Source organism: Melopsittacus undulatus, chromosome 9 (assembly GCF_012275295.1).
Source record: "Melopsittacus undulatus isolate bMelUnd1 chromosome 9, bMelUnd1.mat.Z, whole genome shotgun sequence".
NCBI lineage: Eukaryota > Metazoa > Chordata > Aves > Psittaciformes > Psittaculidae > Melopsittacus > Melopsittacus undulatus.
The window spans coordinates 43,682,996-43,691,544 of NC_047535.1; positions in this window are offsets into that span (position 1 = coordinate 43,682,996).

Consider the following 8,549-nt stretch of genomic DNA (forward strand, 5'->3'; position numbering starts at 1 on the left):
CCACGCAGGGAGCTTTGTCATACTGACTACAGACCAGCAGAGTCTCTTGGTTCCTCCACAGAACAGTCGAAGCATGGAAGACCATAGCCACAGGGAGCACAGGAGATAACAGGGAAAGGACTGGACAAGGCTTTTTTTCCACAGCCTGCCTGTATCATTCACGTGTAATAGCCCTTAGCAGCCCCATTCTCACATGCAGGTCTCTTGTGGCTGTGCTTCATGTTCCCAACTGCAGCAGCAGAGAGGGCAGAAGCAGCTCAGCACCAGCTGTAAGCGTGACAGATCACACTGGGGTGATCTCTGCTCTTTAACCAGACTGCTGCTGCTCTCCATTTACACTGCTAAAACACCCCAGGCAGCTTGGGATGTGGTTTGGGGCTGCGCATATGGTGTGGGGTGGTACATCACCCCACTTGTTTCACCATCCTCCTCGGACTGTATAAGATGGTACTCCTGCCTTAAGAAACTCTTTAATCCCATTTTCTGCCTGGCGTATCTTCCAGTGTGATTGCTGTGCCATACTCATGACCCACAGGCAACTAGGACTCAAGGGGGTCTTACTAATGGCAAACCAGCAGACCATGAACGGGCAGCAAGAGAGGAAAGGGTACCACAGCCTTCCCATGAGCATGGACCACTGACACTCACTCCTGACATGGTCACAACCATGTGGGGTTGCCTGGGACTGCATCCATTACTGAATAGTGCTACTCACCTCTGAGAATATTAGAAGATTATGCTTGAGTTTATAATTGTAGCACTGTTAGATCCTAAAGTCTGCATAGCTCAAGGAGAAATGCAGGTGGATGCATCTGAAGCTCTCACCTGAAATATCACTAAGCATTCCTTTAAAATACCTTCACATGCATGTCATCAGTAAGGTGTGTTTAAGAGTGAGAGGAGGGAGCTTGGTTAGCCCTTATATGACACTTATCTTCAAGACTACTGAGCTAATTCATCATTTCCTTAGCACTAAAGATATGTCGTAACAGCTAAGCCAATGTATATTTGTCCATGACTGCTTAAAGCAAATATAATTCTGAACATAGCTATCAATCTATGCACCATGAGCAGCACAACTAATGAATTTAACCCTATCTTTCAAGCTCCATAATAGTCTGTGAATTGACCTTCATTCTTACCAGTTTATTTAGAATATAGGATTGTTTGACAACTCATTTTACAAAGATATTTAAGGTTTAGATTAGTTTTAAACTCTTCATTTTAAATGTTTAATTGGACAAACCTTGTGACTTGTTGTCCTGGTGATACTGTTTCTGTTTTTTCATGGAATGATTAAGGTACCATTAAGCTCCTTTATAGAATAGGTGTAATGGCCACATGTGTAGACCTGGCACTTAGAGCAAGTGGTTCCCCTGCTAAAATCACTAACTCAGCCTTGAAAAGTTGAAAATTGACTTATCATGGACCACCTGTCATTCCCTTCTGCTGTTTAGAGCCTGTAGCCTCTAAAACTGTCACTTTTTGAGGAATGGCCTGACAAAAAAAATGCTTATAATATAATCTTGAAAGAAAAAGGACCACTGTGGTGGGAAGTGTATTGTGCCTCCAGGCAGGACCTGGCAACAAAGGGGATGAGGGCTTCTGCAGCAAGTCCTCTGCTCCACTCCAGCCTACCTAATTTCTGCCATCAAAACCCATAGCCTGTGTATGTGTGACTGCCCTTGTTCTTCTTCTGCATCAAAGGCAGAGAAAGACCATCCAAGCAGCTTACTGTGCTGTTGGAACTGACGGTCCCATGGAGATGGGACATGATCTTCTGTTCTTCATAATAGTACAGAACACTGTAAGCTTATGTATCAAGTAGCTGTATTTTTGTTCCTGGGAGAGCATGACAGGTACTCATTACTGCCTAGTGTGCTGCTTTGAACAGCTATGGTAATTGCTCAGCCCTGCCTTATTGGCATCTGTCCTGGTCGCAGCATTTCGTCCACCCAAACAGTCAGTAATAACCTATAATTCAAAGCACAGTGGTGACTCCATGACACCACTTGTAACAAAGCAGCCAAGCAAGGGAACAGCTACAAAAGTAGCCACTTAATTGCTTGATAATAATCATTGCACTTCAGTTTATCTAATTGCCTTTATTACAGGTTACCAATTTAGCAACTTTTCTTTATTTAATCAGCTCTTTTCCTAATGTTTTCATAAAACACTTCCAGAATGTCTGAGGCTTACTGGGTGACTTACCCAGCACAGAGGTGTATGTACTGAGCTACTGCTACTTGCAGTGAACTCCATTAAAAAAAGCATAGAATATACATTGTAAAAGTCACTTCAATAGTTAAATGTATGTCACAGCAAGGCTTTTTGCTGCTAAGGAGGCAGGGTATTGCCCTTCATAATGCTGGACTTTATACTTGCCATTTGCACTGGAATGAGTATTGACAGTCCCGTCCCTGAGACTAGAATAGTTTTGGGGATATCATTCCTTGTCTGAAATACAATTTGAGCAGTATTTTATTATACTGTGACCCTGTGAGTATACAACCAGGAGGGACTCCTGGGGTTTATTTCAGCTGATTATGGAACACAGAGCAGAATACAGCCAGTGACCTCTGTAAATGATCACATATTTGACTTTTGGATAAGAAGTCATCTAGCCATAAATGATTTATCTAAAAGATTCTATCTGATCTAAGACTAAGCTTCACTCTGCTGCATTAGCAAAGCACGTAACAATTGATAAATTTCACATACTGTAGTACTTTAAACATATATTTACATTCTATATTCTTTACATATATCTGGACTGAATTTTGAAAGCTAATTCAAAGTGAAATCAGATTTTTAAAATATTTGTTAAAAAGCCCTTCCTAAAAATCTGGTATTCATTTTGAGATGATATCCTGTATTTAGAAAGAGTTGTTAATATTGTCTGTGTAGCATAATTACAAAACCGTACTGAGATGTGGCACTTGAAAGAAAAGACCTTTTCATCTTCATTCCTGTGGTGCAAGTAGGATGTGTATAACATCAAAACCATCTCTTCAGCTGCCATTTTGTTTGGAGCATATTTTAAGGCAGCAACTTTGAAATGATTTGAATATGGAAATAGGAAGAAATTTAGCAAAATAAAAACATCTGCATTTTGAAAGTTGTCCCACTCCCCTGGTGTTTGACCTCTCTGAAACACCTAGGCTATTACACATCCAGGCACTGTTCCTTTCCTATGAATTAGTCAATTCATATATCCCATTTACTTTCTTTTCCGACTGCAGCTTAATGTCTGTGTTGCTAAGAAATCCAGATTCTTCTCCGAACCCCCTCTGGTGTCAAGATCCAACAGATCAGTTGCAGAAGATGCCCCTGCAGTGCAATTTCTCGGCAATCACTCAGGGTTTAACAAATGTGCATATATCATGAGTTGTATTTGGAATTTCAAAAGTGAGAGGGGAAAAATAACTATTGAAAAACAGCCATTGAGCCAAACAGACTAGGCAAGGACACTGAAATACCCCCAGCATTTCTAAACAGCTTGTTTCAGTATTTCCTGATTTCTTTGGGACACTAATGATGGCAGCCTAATGGACATTAGGAACATTTTGTAAGGCTTTCCATATTTCAGTCTCTATCATGCAAGATGCTGATTATATTCAAATCCCACAGCAAGCAAAGGAAGGAAAGCATTTCCATATCACACAGAATAGGACCCATAGGTAATCCAAGCCTGAAGCAGGTGTCTCATTTCAGACAGTCTTACCTTAGGTGCCTCCTGCTTTGTGGAAAGTCCTCTGTGCACCCCAGAGAAGATGGCAGAGCAGCTGAAAACAAATCACAGGATCCCTTCAAAACGAATCTCTGAAGGACCTCATATGACACTTCTGTGTGAGGAATTTAGACCTAAAAATGTGCAAAGTGCTGCAGAAAGCAGAAAAATCAGTCCTGTACGCCCCAATGGCTGCAATGGAGAAAAGCAAACACAGCAGCAAAGCATAAACCTTTTAACTGAAATCATTCCCTGCTATCTATGCAGAGAACAGACGAGGACGAGGATTGCTATGAGAATGTATCAGTATAACCACGAGCATCCACATTACCCCAAAAGCGTTTGTAATTGATTTCAGGATCTAAGTCCTGTAAAAACTTGCTCATATGAGTAGCTGTGTTCTTCTGTAAGCTATCTGGCCAATTAGAGCAAAAAATTCCAAGCACTGATATCCTTTACTCACTTGACGAGGACTAAGAGTAACTCCTTCTATCTTAAGTAGCATTATCAAGGAAACAGGGTGCTACTCCTTTCTGGTTTTAAATTCTTAACCAGTTCCAAAGACACTAATGAATATAATGACATCTATAGTCAGATTAGTAAACATTTCTCTGTAGTTTAGCAGAATAACTATATCCAGTGTACTGCCCTTCACACAGAAGGAAGATTGTAAGATACCTCAGTTAACTCACCTGTGAATTTCTATACTGATGGTAACTTAGAAGAAAAAAATGAAGAATACCTGCACAATTCTCAGGTCTGAAGAAGAGGCTTTCCATGAAATATTCATGTACAAAGAGGAAAGAATTCCTTATCATACGAGCTGGACAGGTCTTTTCTTGTAGTTTTCAGACCTTGATGTTTTATTGACCAAACTCCCTGCTTTAGACTTGAGCTCATGTTCTCTGAGGAAGTACAAGTGGTAATTATACAAGTCTTTCCTCCCCTGTCATAGGCAACATTCACAAGGGAGATTTACAACCTTCAGCTTTCAGATATGGAGACCAGTTGTTTAGCTTCAATGGGAATAACTCTGACATGGTGAATGGCATCAGAATTGGAACAAATCCCCTAGAAGGTGGCTACCTGGGCAGCCCTCAGAATTAGATGTTGGGGCATGGAGGGGTGTTGTTGCCTCTTCTTTTTCCTGTAGTAAACCCAGCTGAAAGATTGGTCCAGTTTTAGAAAACAGACTTCTTACATATAATGCATTTTACACCCTTAGACAATAGCAAATCTATCTATAGCAACAGCAAACTAACTTGTGGGTTGAACGATACTCATTCAGTCATAACAAATGCTGTGAGATAAGTGAGCATGATGCAGAGACACTCTAAATAATGAGAGGCTGTGTTAAGGGTTGACAGGAGTGCTGACCTAGAAACACAGTCAGGACAGCTATAAATAAAATACATTGTAAATGAACTTCATTAATGAAACCTAAGATGTATTTTCTTATCACAAATCATTCAAAAAGTCAGGCAGTTTGTTCGTCTGAATTACATTTAACTCAAAATCTAATGTATTGAGGAAATGGTTTGGCCCATGCTGCTGTAAATGTACACATCTGCTCCAGAAAGAAGCAAGCAGGATACAATCAGAAACTTACTTTAATCAATAGTCTTTCAGTTCACTGCAGTAAAGTTCTGATTAGTCCCTTAATGCACAACCTTATCATGACTGACAGCAATCCTGCTTTCATACATTCAATAGATCTAAGACTGGAGAAGGTACAGAGGGCAGGAGTGTTACAGGAATACAGCTGGTCTGTAATGACCCCATTTCTATGACCCTTAGTGGATTGTAATAAGGGTCTTTTTATTAAAACAAAACAAAATAAAGCTATCAGAGCTGCAGGGCAGATCTGTGTTCTCTTTTGCCCTGTGTTAACCTCTAACCAAAATCTGGCCATTTACAAAAAAGAGTACTTCAGCTGGTTTTCTTTATTTTTGGAAGTTTAAAATGAAATATAAAGCCTATAATAAAACGCATATGAGGACACAAATCAATAGACTTGAGAACTATGTTGAGAACTACCCAACCATACAGGTCTTCATTAACAAGGGTGTTCTCCTCATGAAATTCAGAAAATGCTCTTATTCACTTGTGTGGTGTTGTTCACAGTGGTACTTATTTCTGTGGTAACCAAAGCAATAAATACAGCAGTATTAGACAACAATAATCAACATAAAAAAAAACCTTATTGCAAAAGAAGACAACCAAGAGCCAAAACAGAGGTGTTCAGATGATGGTGTAATTTGCTATAATAACTGTTTAGCCACATATTTGTCAAGCCTTGGATAAATCACTTATGAGTAATGCATTTGTCCACATTAAATTAAAATAGAAAGTAGTTACTATACTACATTATCATGCATCCTGCACAGATATTTCCTCTCTATCGATTTTCCCATGACAAGAAGAATTCTTACTGAACTCAGGCTAACTGTGGATTGATTCTCCTTTCTCTTGCACAGCCTCTCAAAGTTGGTTAGGTGATGTGGAGCCACACATCATCAGTCCTTTGCTATCTGGAGCTATCCCACTTCCTCGTGCAGCCTCCCACTCGCCTCTCTGCTGTCTGCTCCATCTGGAGGGAGCTGGCTGCTCTCCTGCAGCCCTGGATCCCCAAGTGCAAGGCAGCCTGCAGCTGCCAGAACATCTGCTGTCTCTGGGCCTCGCTGGGGTGAGGACCAAAAGTGTGGCCTTTTAAAGTTGGACAGTCGCCTCCATTAGAAACTGGATGGGTTCAAAGTTCTTGCATTGTAGCTATGTGGGAATAGACAGTATAACTGTAACACAGATTTAAGTGCAAATTCCAAAGGGATACATGTGTTGTCTTTGGGATGCGCTGGCATTTTCCCAGCTCTTCCTCCGTATCTGTGGCAATATGGTTTTAGGAATTGTCTCGTTCAGAAGGAGGAGTAATTTTGAAAAGCAAGGAGTGGAAGGGAAGTAAAACCAAACAAAATCAGTCCTTGAGCCTGCAATTACATCTATCAAGGGTGGGCTTCTCAACAGAGCTGCTGCTGCATCTGTGCCTCCAGGCTGTACAGACTCTAGTGATGTGTCATGGGCTACTCCTGGTGAAGGCAGAAGTTGCCTCGTTTGAAAAGGTGCATTTGAAATAGAGATGCCTTGTCTGGAAAATTCAGAGCATGAAATAATGTCACCCATCTCACGGGATAAAAATCTGCACAGCAGTCCCACATTAGCTGTCCTTCTCATATATGGGTCAAATCATGCCCTGGCAACATGCAGGGTTCCTGCTGGCTTCATAATGGGGAATGTATTACTTATTTAGAGCTGACTTGGCTTTATTTAGAATGATTTAATGCATTAGTTATTGAAAGTTTTGTGTTTTGGAGAAGCAGTGTCAACAGGTGAAATACAGTCATGCGGTTTTCTGAACCTGTTTTGTACTTTCTGACAGGTTTCTGCACAGGGCAGGATGCAGGGTGTGTAGGTAGCACAGCTCTTCCAGGATCAAATCCTGGTCTTGGAGCACAGTGGGAAAAACTGAGAGATGCAGTAGGTGTTCTGCAATTTGCTTTATCCAGCTTGTGCTGGCACAGGGTTGTTCAGGGCTCTCCAAGTGTGTCTGAACTGACATGCTGGCTTGAAATGCAAGCTGACACATGGCTTCATCCCCTGAATGTCCCCCAGTGCTTATATTTTTGCATGCTCAAACCTAAAGCTACTTTGGCTTAAGTCTGGAGTGAAGAAGCTGGCTCTCTTAGGAAGAAACCTCAAGCTCAGAAGGGGTTGACCCTTAGTCAGGCTCTCTCTTATAGGGCTGAGGAGCTCTTGACCGTGTGAACCCAAACTTCAGTTTGAGGTGAGATGTTCCTGCGGCCAGGATGTCCACCTCTGAGGCACCCACCAGACACAAACACATTGGTCCAGGGCCCACACACACCCTTTCTATAGAAGAAAGAAGAGACTCCTTGCTGGAAACAACCTTACAGAAAATGGGGCTCAAGAACCTTTTAGAGTTTCTCCAAATCCACTGTCCTATGTCCATAGCACGACATGTTGGCACGCACTGTCCCCTTCCCTGTGCAGGGAGGCAGGAGCTGCCTTTAAAGCAGGAAGTGATTAATGCTGGAAATAGAATTTAAAGTGTGTGTTTCCAGTGGAGTGGGATTTAGGGTCCCCAAACACGGGCATTCTCTGCATATAGAACAAGGCCATTGTGAACAATTGGGCAGGTCTAGGAAGAAGATAGAAGTAACTGCTACTCAACTGATAGCATTCAACTCAAAGCTAAGTAGGCGTAAGTAGAATACACAATAAACGTATATTTAGCTGTAGTTAAAAGTGAAACTTAATATCCTATGTTAGTACATAGTACTCTCTTACCAAGGAACTAATTTATAGGTAAAGAAACAGAGCTTAAAACTAAGAGACTGTGTGTTTTTAAATAACCTAAGTAAAATGCATACTTACTTACCTTTTATTCTCCTGCTGTGTGTGCCCTGAGCTGGTCCAGGGAGTTCTATGAGGTAAGAAATTCCTGTTCAACAAAAGTTCCTTCTCTAAAAAAAGTGAACATAATGGAAACGGGGAAGCACTTACCAGGCAGCTGAAAAAGGAGCTGACTGTGCAGAGAATTTCACACCTTATGGCTTTTGGTCAGTAAAGTACATAAACAAAATGTAATTTTCTATGCAATTACGCAGGGTCACACAAGAATATTATGTTTTAGAAATCCACTCAAAAGCATATTGCTCTCTAAGAGCCCAATCCAGAAAATGGGTCCTCACTTTAGCAAAGTTGCTCGTAAGCATTTCTGGGACTGGGGCCTAGGAAACGTTTT